The sequence below is a fragment of the Thunnus maccoyii genome, chromosome 1, assembly GCF_910596095.1.
Source record: "Thunnus maccoyii chromosome 1, fThuMac1.1, whole genome shotgun sequence".
In the NCBI taxonomy this organism is placed as follows: Eukaryota; Metazoa; Chordata; class Actinopteri; order Scombriformes; family Scombridae; genus Thunnus; species Thunnus maccoyii.
This window is the reverse complement of record NC_056533.1, coordinates 7,726,902-7,747,601: the sequence shown is the minus strand read 5'-3', so window position 1 is coordinate 7,747,601 and position 20,700 is coordinate 7,726,902. Positions and strand designations below refer to the sequence as shown.

At 37.8% G+C, this 20,700-nt stretch overlaps 1 long non-coding RNA gene across 1 annotated transcript in view; it reads right to left on the bottom strand.

The window, feature by feature from the left end:
• The window catches only part of LOC121900977, a 38,980-nt gene that overhangs the window by 17,503 nt on the left and 777 nt on the right, over positions 1-20,700 (bottom strand). The window lies entirely within an intron of this gene.

Genomic DNA, 20,700 nt, shown 5'->3' with positions numbered 1-20,700 from the left:
TGACAAACACACAGAGAATTACCATCCCCTCCACTCTACAGAACTTTTCAGTGTTTTCACCTCGTTGTTTTTGGCAGATTCATTTTCACCGCTCTCATCAGCTATGTTTCCGGGTGCGGTAAGCAACTGTTTCACTCAAAAAGCTCAGATAAAACCATTGTACACTACCTGCCCAGCACCAAACGGCAGACAGATAAAATTAGCAACTAGCTGGTGAACAAAGTGGAACATTTAGCAACCAAAGAGTTGGTAGAGGCTAAAACAGAGCTTAAAAGAGAGTAAATATTGGATTTACACTCACCAGGTGGCCTGATTCCAAGGCAGCTGGCAAATGTTTGCTAAAACATTTACTATAACAAAATGTAAAATTACAGTATGTCAATGTTTTGTTAGCAGCTTGCTGTGCTGTACAGAGCCCGAGCGGTCACATCATATTTTTTTTTCCAGTTCGTGTGCAGGCTTGGTGAGTAATGGAATACGTGGAACGACGTTACATAATTAGGTAAAAAGGTAACTGTATTCCTTTAAGGTTACAGAAAAAAAAACATAATCAGATTATTAATACATTTAATGAGAAGAGGGATTATTAGCAGATTATTAGGATTACAATTTAAAAATACATTTTAAAATAAAGAAAGATATACCACCATGCACTATAAAAGTTCCAGATGTAAGCAGAGCAGGAACAAGAGGGCAAAATAACTCACTGATACACGATGGTGTGAGTAAAGGATGATACCACATGGCACACACAGGTGCGCACAGTGGGCACACATACACACACTTCACACACAGTGAACTTATATTGACAGAGTAGGCAGGGACAGTCGTTCTGCACTGTGGCAGTCCCAAAGACTGGTACAAATAAGTTAAAAGAGGGCTTGAGTATGTGACCGCTTGTAGAGCACACAGCAGCTCTCCACCATGAAGACTGTGTGTGTGCGTAATGTGCCCAGAGCTGACAGTGTGTCACTGGTCGCTGAGCGCGTTCAATACTGAATGAGTTAGAGAAAACTCAGATGTATCACGCAGATAGAACCGAATAAAAGGACAAGGTGAAGCCCATGATGCTGCCACATATGTCTGCCACTGCCATTCCGCTGAGAAGAGCTGTGGAGAAGGACAAAGCCAATACGTGGCGGGGGTTTCCCCCTGCTGCAACATACAGAATGCTTGTGTGATAGCTTCACACAGTGAAGTCCAGGCACTGTTTCGTCAGAGGCTTTCCCTGAGAATGTTCTCTGTAATGCACATCATGAGTTGTGTACTTTCATTGTAGGTCTATAAGCTACTGCCTGAATTTGCTTAATGAAAAACTATTTTTTCTTTAAAAGTACGCTGAGTAGAGGACACATTTTGATGCTAAAGATTTCTTTTCCAAGGTTGCATTGTTCTGTTCTCTTACAGAACACACTTAAGTAAAAGTCATCTTATGGATATTTCTTTTCTCTTGTCTTCATTTGCATCTTTGGTTTTGAGGTAATCCAAAAGTTACGGACAGTAATCAAGTTACGTTACTTTAATATTGTGATACTTGGATTAGGTTACTGACTACATTTTTTAACAAGTAATTAGTAATTGTATTAGAATACATTTATAAAGTAACCGTCCCAACCCTGTTTGTGTACTTGTTTTACTAAATCATAATTTCATAAAACCAGGAGGACAAGAAGGAGGAATTTCAACAAGACAGTTTTTAGCTACATTTGTTTGGTATTTTTTCATGTAATTATGGATAGGGATTCAATAATTAAGTTTAATTTCAGTTTGGGATGCATTATGGAGACATATTGTGAACCTTGCTAGTCAAGGCACTGTTATTAGTAATGTTATTAGTCATTGTTATTAAGGCAGACATTAAGGTCATATCAATGCGGAGATTTGGCAGAGATAACTGACCTCATAATAAATCAATTGCAAGGCCCTGGATGATTTCATAGCTACTGATGGATGTACACAAAATGCACAACTCGACCCTGAAAACTCCCACCATCGCCGGAGACGATGTCTCAGACACAGGCAGTACTTTTCTGAAGGACCTAACTTTAAATGGCACTTAGACTCCTATGACAAGTTTAAGTTGAATGTCATATACATTAATGGATGTACAGATGGATTTTCACGGAGGATAATGGGAAGAGCTGACATGGGAAGAGAATGTAGAATATAGAGACAGAAAGAAGTAACGTAACAGGAGCAAGCAAAGCAAAGAATAAAGAGCTGGGGGAGGGGGAGAACCAGTTAATATCATGAAATTCAACCGCAGTTTACTTAACTTTCGTATCATTACTATAATGACCCTCATGATATACGTCAATGTATCACTTGGCAAGACAACAGTCTTAAGCATGGTAAATATTGATATTTCCTCTCTGGGCTTTTTTCTCTTTCTCCAATATCTCCTTTTAGGAGAAGTTAAATGATATAAGCAACATCTGGAATGCCCATTGCATTTGTCCCCTCACAGACACAAATGTGCCCTCTGGAATACCTGGCATCATGTATCTGGCACCTCACTTGTGGGAATCTGAAGACCTGCCTGTTCCTGTGAATGAGACTGACTTATCTACCTGCAAAGAAGGCTGCAACTTCCTAAATTCAATTCCATGTGACACTGATATTTTTGATTTATGTTCAATCTTAATTGAAGAGAGAGGTTTGGGGTTTCCAACAAGTGGGTTACAGGCACTTGAGTTGTATACCACTTTGAGGGATGATGTTTGTCCCCTAATTGACTAGGTGTCTGGGAGGGCATGTGTGCTCGTTACTCTACGTACTCGTCTTTAGTTTTTTTAATGTTGAATATTTCCAAGAAGTGCCTTAACAATGCAATGTCTTATAATGTTGTGTTCCAATGCTGCAAAGCCATGATTGACTCAATATAGCTATCAGTTATTTTATTTTCTATTTGAACATTTGTACATTTGATCGCTGTTGATTCATGTAGTGTCTATTTACCTATTATTTACCTGTATTGTGTGACAGTTATAATTATTTGCACATCTGCACATTTTGCACATTCATAAATTAAACATATCCAACATTTTACACATATTTACACATTTGTACATCTTACACATCCCTGCACACCCTGTATACTAACACTGTAACACTGTACATTTTTTTTACATTTTATTGCTTTATTGCATTTTATTGTTTGCTTCTATCTTTAGTGTTTATTTACTCTATTCTGCTTTTATATAAGCTACTATATTCTGCTGCTATCCTGTATCTGTTGGTGCTGTAGCACCTAAATTTCCCACGGGGGATGAATAAAGCTTTATCTTATCTTAATTAGTGAATGAATGAGCTTTATTTATATAACGCTTTTTGTGGCAAAAACACCTCAAATACATTTAAAGCAAGATTAAAAACAAGCATATAGTAAGTGTCATGACACTTCTACTTGTTTTGACGTGTTTGTGAAATAAAGTGGAAGTTATTATTATAAGCATATGACTGTGATTAGTGATGGGAGTGTCTTTTTTTTTTATTGCAGCTTTTCAAATGGAAAATTAAGAGGTCATATTCCAAAGAGTGTCTGAAATCAGAGACAGCACAGTCTTATACATATATTAATAACTCCTGTCTGTGTTAGATTTAGCAGGATGACAATAGATTTAAAACTTCTGACTGTTAGAGGATTGGTGTTTGTCCTGTGGAGCCATCAGTCGCTTGTCAAACATCATCAGCAGCTGAACCGACTCCTTCACTCCTTCACCTCTCTGCCTAACTAAAATGTGGAGACGAATTGTAACTCCTGCTCACAAATTAACCAGAAAGGTGGGAGCAAATTGTATCTTGTGCCCATGAATTAATCAAAACATGGGAATAAATTTTATCTCATGTGCATGCAATAGCATTTTGACTGCATGATGTAGTAAAACGTGGCCTGGTTATATTTTTTTTCTCTCTATGACCACTCAGGGGCTCCGTAGTGCTGCCCCAAGGTTGAAGAAAAAAATCAATTAATGCAGGATTAACTGCTTTCACTTTGATGCACTGTCAACATGTGTTAGATAAATGTATGTTGAGGTTGCAGTTAAAGTTTTTTGTAACCTTTGCTAACACACTTGCTGTTATTATTGTAACAAGTGCTATTCTGGGCTGTTGCAAGGATTTTAAGTTTTTAAGTTCATATCGCTATGATTTTTCAAAACTTTTCTAATATTTATTTGAGATAAAAACAGGAGTGCTGTGACTTTAACCATCAGTGCAAATGTCACAAATTTCTAAAATCTTATTACATGATATTAATCAACCTTGCATTTCACCAGACAGACATAACAAGATCTCCACTTGACTTATGTAACTCAGACTGCTAAAGAATCATATCAGCTTCAGTTGAACTTGTGAATACATTTCTATGCAGAGCAAGAACTGCAACCAGGGACAATTACAGCAACCAAAAACTGTTTCAACATACATGCAGGCATGTGAATATCATTTTCAGATAGAGTTGAATATATATGAACCTTGTGATGAGTTGGAGCTGAGGCTCTTCAAATGACAAACCCTAAGCAGAGACCAAAACAGACTAAATGAAGAGGGTTCAGAGTCATCCTTCACTAACTACACCAGCCTCCCTCAGCTTCTATCTAAGCCTTGGCCAGTGGAGGCCAGGGAGCTGCACTTGCCGTTGAAACAGTCTTCTAATTTACGTCTGCCAGCACAAGGAAATTGAAGTCAAAGGTTCACTGCATCTTGTGGCACAAAAACTGATCTGCTCAGTTCCAATGTGTAAAGGAAATAGGGCAAATTAACCTGGACATTTAAAAATGGGACACAGTGGTTTTAAAAATTTCATGAAACACAGTGAAGTTGCTGGTGAAGTGGCTGCAAGTGGGGACAATAGATGAAACCCAGTGATTTCTCAAGTGTCCTGTACTCTGGTATGTTTATTTGTTTCTATATGCTTTCTTGGTGTCAGCTGTCACCCTCCAGCTTTTCCTAATCCCCTGAGAGCTTATTCACTGCAGGTATACTGAGTTTAATTCAGACTCTCTGAGATGATACTTCTCCACAGAACAGTAAGTTGTCATCTGATCTGCTTTGTTTGTATTACACTGTTTACTTTCTAGACTGAATACAGATAGTGGAAAGCACTTACAGTAATACCAGAACAGATAGTGCTTTTGATTGATTCTTCAGTGTTAGAATTAGTAAATGTTAAAATCATACAGAAATTAAATATAAAAACACGATTTGGAGAAAATCAAAAAAACTTGCATAGATTTTTTTTTGTTTGTAACAAAATAGGGCTGCAGTTAATCTGCAGATTATTTTCTTTGTTAATAAATGAATTGTTTTGTCAGAAATAATGCCCATCACATTTTTTCAAATCCAAAGTTCAGTCGTTTTCAAATGTCTTATTTTGTCCGACCAACTGTTGAAAATCTAAAGATAATTAGAAAATGTTTGAAGGTTTTGCTTGGAAAGTGACTCAGTTATTGTCCTCTGACAGTCCTGCTACTATAATCCAGATTATAGAAGAGCGGAGTGGATACAATTTTGATATGCTCATCTGAGTCGGCTCATTATTATTATCATTATTATATTCAATATTGTGAGCTCACAGCAAGATTTACACATTTACATAATGTTATTTGGTAGATGCTTTCATCCAAATCGACTTATAAGCAAGGCGAGACAATCACGTGTTAGAGGACAGTGACTCTGAAAGAGCCGTGGTACAAATTTTCAAGTAGCTGACCAGGTACAAGTGCAGTGAGAAAGAGAGACAGAAAATTTAAATACTAGCCTATATATACATAATTATAAAATTAAACTTTATAAACAGGAACGAGTGCTACCTGAGTTTGTTTGCCCTGTATTTTGCCTCTCAGGCTACATACAGGATGCCCTAACTTCTTGGTGGAGGTTGTCGTTTGCAGTGTTTCCAGTTTTGACTGACAAATCAAACCATGGCTTAAAAGTAGCCAAATCTTTGTTTGTTCATTTGTTTTTTCATCCATTGATGATAATAGGAAAAGTTTAGCTGTAATAAATAGAAATGTCATTGTGTTTGTTGGTCATCAGTCATGAGCCACTGCGTGTAAAGTCAGTGTCCTGCCTTGTGTACCTCTCAGTGGAGGGCAGGGGCCAACTTATTGGAGTATAGCTGAATGTTTTGTCGGAGGAAACCTAAATGGTACAAAAAGTAGCTGAAATAAAAAAAATTATCCACCCACTTACATGAAATGTAGCTGAATTGGTTGGAAATTTCCCAATCTGGCAACACTAAGCCTGAGAGGAAGACTACAGGCAATAAGGCTGTTGCTCCTGTTGCTAGGGCTGTAGCTGAAAAACTACTTCCACTTTCTCTGCATGTTTTTCAGGTAAAAAAAACCCATTAACATTAACTGCCACTCAAGCTGACTTTTATCAGCATTTATGATAAATATACTTTTATATCCCTCTGTCTTTTAAGATGTGTGCTTAGGCCTTTACCTAGCTTCATTTTCCCTCCCATCTGTCTGCCTTTTTAGCTTGGCCAGTGGCCCAAAGTGTCTTGTAATCCTTGATCTCTGAGGTTCAGTGAATTACCACACACCTAAAAACAGCCGACTCAATAACCGGGAGATTATCAGGACTTCTGACGATGTCAGCAGCAGCAGCAACAGCAGCTGCAGCAGCTTGGGGATGGAGGCCAATCACTGAATGCAGAGAACTTCACAGCTTGAACACTTACCAAAGGCCCCTTCCATTAAATCAAACCATTCATATAGAGCAGCTGGGGACATGAAGATGCTCTGGAAGGTAGTGTTAAGGAAGCAAGCAGCAGCAAAGTCAAACCTGCTCAAAACTAAAATACAGTTCAACTCTGTGCTGCAAAGTTATGTGTGTTTACAATCTATCTTTCTTCTTTAACCACCCAGGAGATGATTGGCAGGTGCTCTCCTTCATTGAAACAGCAGTCTGAACCCTTCTTGCACCTGACTGGGTGAACTCACGACTGTGCTGTGCTAGTCTGGGGTTTCGCTTCAGGGTTTCAGACTGGAAAAACATGACTGCTGTTGTGAAACGCTGTCAAATTTCACCAGTTGTTTTCTAAACAGATTTGAGGTGAGAACTAGAGCATGCATGTGCTGAATCATCCTGAATTTTAGATCTTTAATAATTCATTCACAACAAGATGCTGGAAACATTCATTAAAATTAAAAAAAAAAATCTCTGCATTCCTGATTGGTCCAGCTTTTGTTGCCAGGCTCAAATCGATTCACAGTGAATGATTTCTAGGCAAATATCTAAGCTTGCAAAAACTGAGCTTGCAAGATGTAGACTTTTTGCGAGGCTAGATGTTTATACAGAGCTGGAATCAGAGGCAGTGAACCAGAAAAAGAAATAAGTCTTTTACCCAAGCCAGCCTCACTGGGGTGAAACAGACAGTAGGTCTGTTCACACTGAAAGTCCTGCTGAAATTAGTTTATGAAGCAGGTGTATTGTTGCTTTGACTGTAAAGTGCAGCTGAAAATGGCAGCGGGGTACAGAGTGATCCCTGTTAAAATACCTACTGTGCACGCATCATTTATAACAGCCCTGTGCTCTGTTTGTGTGTGTTTGTAAGTATGATACAATCTGTTCCATGTAATCTGAGCATCTGAGTAGTTTGAGCAGCATCTGAGCAGCAACCACTTGAGATGTAGTTACTAGATTTACAAGGCAAAATAACACTTTTAAAACTAAATTTCATGCCTTTCCACATTAGCAGAATCTTGACTTTGTGCGGCACATAAATCTCCAGCCTGCTCTCTTATTTGCCTGCACAGACCAGTGAGGTCTGCCCAGTAGGAGACAAATGCTCTAGTACATACTCTGGCTAAATGGTGCTTTATCAACCACAGTACAAAACTATGATTTTTTTGGCAAATAGTTTTAGTAGACCTTATGGTTTTAGAGTATCTTTAGTTTTTAATTACCAATGGTGAGCGCAGTCTTGCTCTCATTTCTCATTCCGTGCCTAACCTTGAAGCTGCACTAATCAATATTTCATATAAAAAAATTGAAAAAATGACTAGGTGTCTAGTGAGGAACCCACAGAGAATTATCACCTGACCTTGAAGTTCCCCTCAGCTCTATGCAGCATTTTAGCATCTTTTGGCTCAATGTTTTGGTTTTACGCTCCGCAGCTGTTCTGATTCACTCCCACCACTCATTAACCCTGTTTAATTGAAAAAGTTAGACCAGTTGTATGTTACCTGCCCAGCACCAAACAACAGACACACAACAAAAGTGACTATCTGGTAACAAAATTGGAGCATTAAGCAGCTGAAGTTTCACAATTTCTTTCTAAGGAGTTGGTAAAGACCAAAACAGAGCTAAAAGCAGAGTGAATATTGGAGTTACACTTATCTGGTGGGAAAAAAAAAACCCCAAAAAACAACTTGATTCCAAATGAATGCTAATGTAACTCTGTGTCTGCTGCATGTGTAAATAACAGTTCACTAACAAATTCACCATGTCAACTTTACAAGGTGATAATATGTTGATGTTGCGTTTGCAGCTTGTTGTGCTGCCTCCGAGCAGCCAAAATCAATGAATGCAGGTTTAACTTATCAGTTATTTACCTGACCCCAAACATCTCGAAACCCCAAACTTGATTTCAAAATGTGACCATCTTGAAACATGACAATTTAGATTTCCATTTTTAACACAGCATGCATAAACCAAGCCTCCAGCTTGTTTGGACAAGTCATGGGGTCTCTGCTCATTAACTTGGTGGGAATTTCATAACGTGGAGGATGCAGCGACCTGTTGTAAAATACAAATGCAGAATGGTGAAGAAATCAGTGTTTGTTTTTCCAGAGTCAGACAAAGAGACAACAGAAGTTTTCCCCTGTCAAATAATGACATTTGTTCATGGCTCAGGTTTGAAGAAGTGGGTCTGTAAAACAATGAGATCCTTATAACAAGAAGATTGACTTAATGACAATATATTTTTCTTTGTACAGTAAACAAAATTCTCTATTGTTATGACTTTTTTTCTCATACATACCAACCTTGTTCTAATAAGAAACCAATCATTTAAAATATCTCATCTTGTTATAATGGTTACCTTTTCTTGTCACATCATAACATAATGTCTAGTATGTTAATGTGACCAGAAATTATTGTTTATGATGTAATAAAAAAAGAAGTCCAAAGCCTTTATGAAATAAAATCACAACGACTTGTTTACACAAAGTCATTTTTATTTCATGTTTATCAAGTTTCAGTTGTTAGTGAGCATGATAGATGACTTTAAAGCTTTAAGCGATACTTTAGAATCTATCTTTTAAACATTAAACATCATTTTCTTCTGCTCTTTGTGGAAAACAGCAGCTATGGTTGCTCAATAAATGCAAAATACCAGTCATCTCACAGACTACCTTCCAGTGGGAAATACTTGCTTTTCTGCATTCAGTGCACAAGGACAATCATTATAAATAAAATTAATCGAGCCAGTGAACAGAATAAGACTAGTCACAAGAGAAAATACAGCTTGTAAAGCAGTAGTTTTTGTTGCAAAACAGTTTCTTGATGATTGTCAGTCAGTGTGTCTGTGTCAGTTTTTTTAAACGGCACCATCCATGTCTCAATCTTACTTTTCATGTTTGTGTGTTCGTTCCTCAACGAGCGGTTTGACAGTATCGTCTCTTCTTTTTTCCCTTAGAGGGTCCTGCTTCTGCACGCTTGAAGAATCACCTTACGCAGTGAAAACAGTAACCCGGGTGAACTTGTCTGTCAGTCAGAAAAATAGACTCTTAGGAGATATTACGCTTCTATACCTGGCTGCTCATTGACTCGGAGCTGTCAGTCCGGATCCAGCTGCTTTGCATTTCATTCCAATTTATCACAGAAGCACTCACCCATCCTCTCACATGAATTGACTGTTCCTCTCTTAACTCAGGGAGACAAGGAGATGATTATATCTGTGTATTTACTGCGAGATTAAAACGATTTGCTTGATCAAATTATTAAATGTGCCTATGATTTCACTGGGAGCATGCACTACTTTACTATGCTACGGTGAAAAAGGTTGAGTGAGGAACATGTAACTACGAGCAGGGCTCTGTATGATGGTTGGGTCATCTGTGTTTGATGTTTTTTTGTTGTTTTGTTTAGTGACGTTACAGTTGTTTCTTGGCACGTTTCTGCCAGCAACTCTCAATCAGTGGTTGATCTCAAGGATTCAAAGCCTAATTTGTCACATACACAAGTAATATGTGTAATGAAATGTAATGTGGCGTGCTCCCGAGGTTGTGCTAAAGGACTAATGTGAAAATGAGAAAATATAAAGGATGAAAATTCAAGATAAAGTTAAATTAAATTAGGAAATTAAACATTTAAATTAAAAATTATAATATATGTGTGAAAAAAAGTCAAATGTACATATGTCACAAGTGTAAATATTCAAACACTAACCTGAGGGATGACATTTAGCCCTGTCTTAATCATGGACAATCTTTACGTTAAATGCCAGATTCATTTACCAGCACACTGGGCAAACAATGATGTGCAGTCCTAGCCAGAAAGTGATAAAACATTTCCAGCCATTTGTCAGTCTGTTCAAGATGTTTCATTGGTTTGTTTTCTTTTTCTTTGTGTTTTATGGCTTACACGCATTGCGCATTTGCATTATCGTGTCCTGTAGTTGACAGGAGTGTACCCGTTAATTAAAACTTTGCTCCATAGCGCCACTATTGGTCAAAAACTCCCCAGCATACATTTAACTACATGACATTCAGTAGGTGCTTACCTTTACCAATTCTATGCTGTCAGCTCTCCATTTGGGCTTTAGTGTTATTATTATTATTATTTTTTTTTTAATCTGGGAATTTGTGCTTTTTCATCAACCTTGGTGGAATTGATACATCATGGTTGATTTACAGATTCCAACATGGTCATACATAGTATCATAAATTTGACTATTTTTAAGAAAGAACTAGGGCTGGTTATGACCTTTTTTCCATTAAAAAAATGCTGCTCAGTACATCAGTGTTAGATAAAAGGCTAAAGAAAATATAGTCTAAAGTTAGAAAAAATTGCTGATTTAAATGAGGAGATATCCAGTCTCAAAGAGTCAAAAAATAAGAAAACAAGGTTAAGAAAGAATGTGACCAAGCATTCAATACCAGCTTTCCACACATGACCCTTTTTGATACTCATTACTATAGAAATAAGGAGGATCAATATCTAGCCCTATAAAGGTTTCAGCATTACTCCTCCACACTACCAGGAAAGCAATTCTGGAGAATTTTGAAACATCATTTAGAACTTCACTTTGGGAGGGATATTTTACAGAAAGTACAATTGACGAGTTGGCTGAATAAATAAGATATAGGGGGTGTATTGGGGGAACTTGGACTCATGGCCTCAGTATGACCTGGCTATGGCTCTGTTCTACATTTCCTTTTCTATCATTTCTTGTTAGGTTGCCACAACTGCAAATCAACAATTAACACTGTATTTTTTCAGTAAGTTAGTGAGTCAGTAAGTTTTCCATTCTGCCTCAGTAAACAGGAGTAGAAGCACATCAAGTTTCAGACAGATTACAGCAAAACTTATTTTGTTTGATTTGGTCCATTCTGGAGGCTTAGCCTTTTCTTACACAAAGTTGGATGGTGTTACTGGAATCTTTACAGAAATTATATACTTTTTTGAAAAGGAGAAACCTCACCCACTCACTTGTGGAAATCCATGCATAACTGCTAGCAGACATACAACAGATGGAGCGAAGCAGAAACAACATAAATCCAGCTCTGTTGGTGGTGGTAAATATTTAGTTCAGTGATTCTCTTTGGCACAGAAGCACTGCTGCTAAGTCACTTTGGTGTTTTAAGCAAACAAAAATTCTCTCACTCCAACTTTGCAGTTATACAGTATCTTGAACTGAAAGTGATCTTTGTATAAACAGGAGACTGACTGTATAGGATAAGTAAAAGTGAAAAGAGAAGGAACAAACAGCAAACAAAGATAAATGTGTATGGTTTCTCTCTGTCCATGTCTAACTAATGGAATTATAAAATGCCACTACCCTGTTGTGTTTTTTTCATTTTTACTTTGTCCTGTGTTGGTTTTTATTTTCTTTATGAAATGCATTACTTATCATATATCAGAGAATTTTCCTGGTAAAGAGCAACAAGTATTTAGAACAGCAAATGTACAGTATTACCTGTCATGAACTGGCCACCAGGTTGAATTATTACTACACGGTATGAGTTAGCAGGGAGAAGAAGGGAGTGACATTAACTTGCATGAAAATCATGTTAATTGTTTTCACTTTAAAGGTGCCCTTTGGAGTTTCTTTAAATGAGACATATCATGCTTTTCTGGTTTTCTGTTATTACTGTTATGATGACACATGCTAAATATGGTAAAAGTTCCAAAACCTGAGGGGAACGTATGTAGAAATGCTCACTGTAAGTCCAAATTCAATCTGCCCTGAATGCTTTGTTTGCAAAGTCTTTTTCTACCTTGCCAACCAGCTGATGTCAGCACATGCCCATAAACAGCTGTCCATTCAGTAGCCTTGGTTGTTAAAGTTCTTGCTAAGGGTTTTCATGTGTTGGTTGTGTTGTTCACTCATATTTTGGATCGGATTTAGGCTCAAACACATATGGATGAACAGAGTGGGCCCATCGGAAGGGGATCTTAAAGACAAAGGAGCTAAAACGGCCTGTTTCAAAAAGAGGCTGAACTACGGGGCTGTGTAAAGGGTCAGTATGAGATAAAAAAGGAATTTTTTGAAGTACAAATCATGCAAAGATATTCCAGTAGAGGCTCAGAATATAAATATAGACCTGGAAATATACACAATATGTCCCCTTTAAACCAACAAAAGTTATGATTGCATTCAGTGTTACCCACCAAAATACAACACAAATGTGTTAGATGCCTTTCCTTCCTCATAAAATATTTCCAAATCTGATTTTTAAAAATATCGTAAATCCTGCATTGTTTATAGTCATGTTTACTTACTAGCAGTCTTCTTTTTCACTGCCTTTGATGGCATACTTACATTTCTTTGTGCATGATTGCCACCAACTGTTGATCAGCAGACTAGCATGAAACAGCTGTAGACTGTGACTCACGTTGCCCATGTGCGTCCTGGTGTGTGTGTATGATACAAACAAAACCTGGACCCACTCATGAAAACATTCCTCCATGGTGCTAATGTTCACAAAACTTCACTTCACAGATAAGGTTGCATAATGTCACACAAACGTACAGTAGAACAGTGACACAGATGTGTAGACATTATTGCAGTACATTAGATATGAGGCAGCCAACACATCAGTGCCCATCATTTATGTACAAATTGGGTGTATTATATTAACTTTGGTGTTCATTCAAACAGACTCTTAATTACTATATCTCAGTCAACTATAGTTAATTGTCTTTCCATGATTAACATTTTCCTGCCTTGATTTCAGCCCAGCCTTAATTACTTTTGGCAAATAACAGATACTATGAGATAATAAGAAAGACATTTTCTGAAGATGAAAACCAGGCTTTTTGCTGCTGCCTCACTAACTGGACAGTAGCATAGTTTCCATACTGGATCCCAGGAAGTGTTCCTGATAGTAAAAAGGCTGTGTGTGGTCAGATCAATAGGTAGGCTCTTAGGGGACTAATATTACCTAACTGTGAAAATCGAGTAATATTACCAGCTCTGATAGTAGGAAAGCTCTATTGATTGTGTGGTCAATATCAAAGAGCAAATATCAAAGGCTGCACATGAAGCTCCTCAATGATGGACTATCCTGTTTTTACCAACCATTTAAAAGCATAGAAAATTCGATAGCAATCAAAGTCTAGTATCAATTTCCGGCAGTTGATGTGTTTTGTTGCACAAATGTGTCCTTGCTTATGTATAAGGTTTCTGCTGCACTTAATGTAAAAATATAATCATGGACATCTATTTTTGAACTATCTAAGACTTCATATTACATTGAAGGACTATATCATGTTGGTATCACTTCATCTGTCAATTTTTACACTCCTTTATTGGATGTTTGACCGTGTTTGGCCTATACTAACAGCAGGCTGATGTTTAAATTTCAGAACTCACCAAAAGATGTTTTTTTAAAAATTTTTCATTCCTGCAGGAGAAGTGCCCACACCATAGCACTGACTGACAGACTCCAGCATAAATGAACTATGTTTAGAAGCCTGTAGGCAGGAGCGATAAGAGAGGAGGGGGCACTTGAATTCATAGACTATAAACATGCAGTCACTTAGAATACAGGCACAGTCTACTCTATTATCCATCCTGTCCTGTTTCACATCACTGGCTTTTTATTTTTCATATAATCTGATTAAGAAACATAATTGTGAGTGGAATTTCAGTGTCCATTTATTCATGGACATTGCATGTTTTCTACAATAAAATGTACAGTAAAAGTTTGCTGTACTAACCAAATTTTGTTATTGATGCAACTGGTTCTCAGTGGTCCTTTTCTGGCAAAATGTCATTTTATGTAACTGTTAGAATTGAGAAATCACTTGATCCCTCTCAGTAAATGGCTCCCTGCTGCTACTAGAGTGAATTTTTTGCTCCCTTGAGAGTTTAACGGGACTTCATTCATTCCACTGTCAGCTGTAAGTCTATATAGGAAATGGCCCATTGTGAAGACACAATGGTCCTTCAAGGTGCTGTGACTTCTACATCAAGAGTCAGTTTTTCTGGTTCTTCTGTATTTTTCAAGTTTCTTAAAGGGCAAATACACATGCAACAGAAGAGTGGGGAGGTAAGTGGTTGGGGGGCGTTTGTGTGGGGCATGACCTCATGGCTACATGGTGTTCGAGGACATGGTGGACACTGACTCACTATAATCCCTCCAAAAAGCATGTGTGGTCGTGGTACTGGTACTCCGAGGCAACCAGTCATAGTGTGCTTCCTACGAGAGACTCTACCACGGTTTGTTTGTCTGTGGAAAGTACCAGTACATAGTCACAGCCTTGCCTACTGAAGTATTTCTGCTGGCATCTGTAAACACATTGTTAACATTACCAACTATGTTTAGAGCCAGGCTATATTAACTTAGAACTAGAGGTCTCCAATCACAGTTAAAAGCCATGATCTTGGCAAGGTAACAGTACTAAACACCAGATAAGTTATTGGTCATAAGGGTTATTGGTCAATGTTGTTGCAGTCCATACTGGCTACAAAAAGATCCCTTCCTAAAATAATTTCAATGTATGTCATAGGGGAGAAAATTCACAGTGTTCACACTGTGTAAAAATGTATTTTAAAGTTCAGCTCAATGTAATATGAGGCCTCTGTGGTCTGGGTTAGACAAATATCTCTGAAGTTACAATGATTTTAAAATGAAATTCCCACTTTGTGTTTCCTTGACAGTTTCCTTGCTAAGCCACGGCAGAGGCACAGTAACACAAAGGAATATACCCACTTGGTTTGTCAAACACAGATTGCTGTTGAACACCAGAATGCATTTTTACACAGAATGAGGGCCATGGATTTTTTCCCCCCATCGCTTACTTTGAAATTGCTTTAGGAAGGGATCTCCTCACAGTCAGTATGGACAGAAGGAATGATTATGTAGATCAAAAAACCCTTTCATGAACATGTGGGCATGTAAGCACTGTTTTAAGACATACTTGAGGGCGGCTGTGGCTCAGGTGGTAGCGCGGGTCGTCCACTAATCGGATGATCGGCGGTTCAATTCCTGGCTCCTCCAGTCCGCATGTCGATGTGTCCTTGGGCAAGATACTTAACCCCAAATTGCTTCTGATGGCTGTGCCATCAGTGTGTGAATGATTAGATTTCCTCTGATGGGCAGGTTGGGACCTTGCATGGAGCCCCTGTACCCATTCAGCGTATGAATGTGTGCGAATGGGTGAATGTGATTCGTAGCGTAAAAGCGCTTTGAGTGGTGAGAAGACTAGAAAGGCGCTATACAAGTGCAGTCCATTTACCATTTGAAAAATATGAACCTAAACTGTGGGCCACAACTCCTACATCAACTGAAGGTCTGATCACGTTCAGAGTGAAATTTCAAATAGAGAGCGGATCATGATATTGCAAAACCATTGGCCTCGCCCTCACCAATGTGCCTTTATACTGAACATATCATTTTATTCCACTGGCCTGTCTGCTGTCCTTGTACACACAAAAGTTTCGAACTAAACATTTTGTAGCCTCATATTTTTAAAGAAAATACTTCCACTAGCAGATACTACTGACACTATGACATAAATTGCTGACAAAATTACTATAAAAAACAAGCTTTTTGAGGGGGCACAGATTAAGGTATTTGTATTTTCCTTTATTAGATTTCAGTATATTAAGTTACAGTTGGAGTGGGTTTGTTTTTGTCTGAATTTTTTCTCCAGGCACAGATTCAAGCCTAATTTGAGTCATATGGTTTAATATTTGATTTTCTGAGTAGTTTAATGTGCCCTGAATATGCATCCAGCATTTCAATGCAATGTAAAAATGTCTTGCACAATGAAAGTTAAATACCTTACCATGACTTGTAATAACATGAATTTTTAAAAAGCCACAATTTAAAATTCCAAGAGGTTGAATTTGTTTTCAAAGGCAGTCATATTCACCTCAGCATCTACTGTACATCCTGTATTGTGTATACACTGCATACTATTGAATTATCCTTGCTTACATGTTGCAATAGCTTAGAAACACTGGCTGTAATAAAGGTACATATACTCATATCCATGCTTTTCACACCACACATGCTGCATTTTCTGCTCAGTAAATTATTTGAACTTTAAGGACACGCTGCTGGAATTGTCCATGAAAAAATGTGCAGAGACAAAGCCACATAAGTACTTCTGTTTTGAGTCTGTCAATTGGTTGAGATGGTTTCGATTTTTTTTTTCTCTCTCAAAATGACAGCAGTGTCCAGTCACCTGTGAATCCAACAGTCCATTTACACATAGAGTGGCTGATTTCATGCCACCCTGGCCTTGCAGTGCACAGGCATGTTTAGACGCTCTCAAGGGTTAGATGATATGTTGTTTCCTAGCCCACAAGGGGTTGGAAATGACAGTGCATTGCTGCTTTTAAAAGATATATGGATAACCTTTGACATATCCCAGGATCAGCTTTTTCCATTCCATTGTATAACCCTTGATGTTTTACTTTGACACGTATATCTCCTTGCAATAGTTGCTCAAAGACATGTTTTGGCAGCAATAAGCATATTTATTTCTGTGGAGGTGCAACCTTAAGATCTGAGTTATCCTTGGATGTTCACTCTTGGGTACAGCTTTTGCTTTTCAATCTTGCTTGGAAATGTTCAGTAAACAAAAGGGTTTTACAGTCCAGGTCCAGCAAGCTCACCACAGAGAGAGCCACAGTAATGTAGAAGTAATTGTAAGTCATCATACTACACCAGTTGACATAAAAACAAATGCATTAAATATGGTATCTCATTAGTAACTTTTTGAAAACAAAAATTATAACCTTGGCTTCATATTAGCTGAACAACTGTTCATCCAAACGCATGTAACTAAAAATAAAATAGCTGTGTAACATTCAGTGTGTATTTAATATGGTTGCCAATGGGTCATCCTGCAGCCAAAGCAAGACAGAGCCAAAGTAAAGAAGTGTAGACTTTCCAAAATACTGAGGAAGGTCACTGCAGTTAAAGTGTAACTCTGGTTTATTACTACTAGGGTTGTATTTTCAGAATTTTGCCCGTTATTTACATCAGTTATGATAACATTGTACTTACCAAAGGAATTGCTAAGATCTGGAAGCATGGTGACCTTGCTACAACAAAGTGCTCACGTGATCAACCAGGTTTTAAACAAATTGACAGTTTAGCCAGATTATTTAATCCACTTCAGACAGGACAAATATCTGAAGCAAATTTCTGAGGCCTGCAGCAGTGTAGCAGCGAGGACAGAACTCAGCATTATTGTATGCAGACTGAACCTACCTACAGTATAGATGATCTGCCTCTCGTAGATATACATGATTGGTGGGTGTATAGAACATGTGACCATAAAATGACTTCTGTGCCTGCCTGTACTACTGTGAGGCTCCATTTTATTGGGAGATAAAACCCAAAAGTTTGTGCATCCTAAATGTCAGTAATGATGCCTCATCGTAAAGGAAAACATGCTCACACAACTACAGTGAGTACAGTAGGTCAAAGTTTAAACAGGAAGTTGGTCTGTAAACTGCGATGGGTGTTTACAGCAGACAGTTTGGGTCATCAATTCAGTGTTCACCTTCATTTTCTTCTCCGAATAAGTTTTCACTGAGCTGGAGTTTTGTTAATACTGCCCTGGTATCCTACCAGTGAACACACATACCACATAACCCCAACAGCAGTTGCACTTTCAGCTATCGAATGAAAACAAAATATGCCATAAAATAATTTCAGAATAAGAATTAACGAAAATATCCTTTAAAACTGATGAGGCAGAGCACTGAAGTTGCGCCTATATTATCTGATTAGATATTTTTTTCTGAAATGTTTTTGGAAATTTCTATCTCTATTTAAAGACATCTTACTCTACTATTCAGGTGCACATGTTTTTGTCTGGTCTGAATATGATTTTGGATGAAGCAATTTTTGACCTGATTCTGAAAATGATCAGAATAATAGACAGTCATTATTGGCACAAAAGTGTGACTTCAGTATAAAAAACAAAACAAACAAAAAAAAAAAGAAACAGTTCCAACCCATAAAAATAAAATGCAAGAAAACTGTATGACAAAATGATATATTACAAAAGGTCACAAAGAAACCACAGGGTTTTTGAAATAATCTCAGAGGTCACGACCCACAGTCACTACTTCTGATTCGGGGTATCGATCATCTCTCCAAAGCTCTATGTGCTTTTGATGGCAATCTCTGTGAAATAAAGTTTTGCTGTCTTGTTGCCTATTTCCTCCCAGGATAAAAGTGACCCAATTTCACAATGTAATAATACCTCAATTACCTTACAATAGAGAGCTAACATGTCAGCGCTACCAAGCCATTACTGATAGAAATGACATCTCAGAATGTCATCTTTCACTCTGCTATTTATTGCTCTCTGAAGATGGTGAGCATTTTCCAGTTTCTGCTTTCTTTCTTTAAAGGTGATAAAACTTGTGTCTTTGTTTCTCTGGATGAATAAAGGCCAACGCTTCTGAAGCCTTTACAAGCCATTCCACTTTCACTGTGCAGACATCAATCATGTGTTGAGTATTCCTCAGTTGTCAGATGATAAAATGAGAGAGGACATTTGAAAATTATGTATCTACAGACTGATACTGTCCAACAACCACTGAATAGATGATGCATTACTTTACTAAGATTACAAGCTCTAATATAGTCTAACATGATGAAAATATTGAGCTTCCTGGCTCTGGAAACAGAGTGCGGAGCTGCGTCCATGTGCTGTCAGCAGAACCACACTCAGCCTCAGAGATAAAAACCCTAATCGGACCATAATTAGGCACGGCCTTTTCATTGAAGCCATAGGAAAGAAGCATCACCAGCTAATGTCAATAACTGTGTCACTGCGTCCAAGGTTCTGTCTTGCCAAATTACATAACATTAATAATGTGTAATTACAGGGGAAAGATTGAAGTGTCACTGTGCCGAAAGGAGAATTTAAATGCTTCCCAGCAAGAGGGGATGTAATCCTGAGACATGCTCTCGATGAGGGATGGCTTCATCTGCCTTCACTTGCCTACATTACAGAGCTGTTAAGCAACTCCTGAGATTGTTAATATTTTTATATTAACCATGAATCACATGGCTACTTGCATATGAAAGGTGTCACTTGTAGTGACAAACTCAGAGAGATCTATCACCCGACTCTGCAGCTCTACAGAGTTTTTTTAGCACCTTTCAGCTGATTGTTTCTGTTTTACGGCCTTGCAACTGTACTGTTCAGATTCAGTTTCACTGGTCTCTAAAACCTCATTTTCAGCCCAAATGATAGACAGAAAAAAATGGGACTGGCTGGTAAACATAGTGGAGCATTTAGCAGTTAAAGAGGCAGATATTTCCCTCAGGAGTTAGTGGAGACCCAAAACTGAGCTAAAATGAGAGTAAATATTATACTTACATTCATCTGAGTGCCAGAAACACCATTTCAACTAAATACTAAATATTCATGTATTTTCCCTGGTCTAATCAGGGAAGGGCCTTGAGTTCTTAAAATCAACTAACTTAATGTACAATAAATAATACTTAGATGTTACTCTGTTTCTCTTTTATTTTTATATACTTTGGTATTTGTCTTGGGTTCCTTTATTCACTGCTAATGAACTGTATTACACTTATTAGGCTCACTTTCATTTAACCCTTGTATTCAAGATGTACTGTAATCTACCTGATGAATTAGACTACTGCAATGAAATAGGTGTATCACTCCTTTAAACAAAACTGCCACTAATATCCACTGTTAAATACCTCTAGTTAAAGAAATAACCAAACATCACACTGGAATTAGTTTAAGAAATAATGAACTTCTCTTTTTTACTTTTGCAAATTTCCCATATAAAAACAATGAAATAATATTTAGCCTCTTTCAATAACTGAGTTATGGCGATGACTCTCTTCAAATGTAAAACAAGGCACTCAAAGTGAAATTTAGATTAACTCTGGGTTTAAATTTATACCAAAGTTTATGGGCCCACATTCACCAAGCACACACGCCACACACAAGCCAACAGGTATTAAAATAAATAAAATAACCCCGTTGCAGGGCCTGATGCTTGTGAAC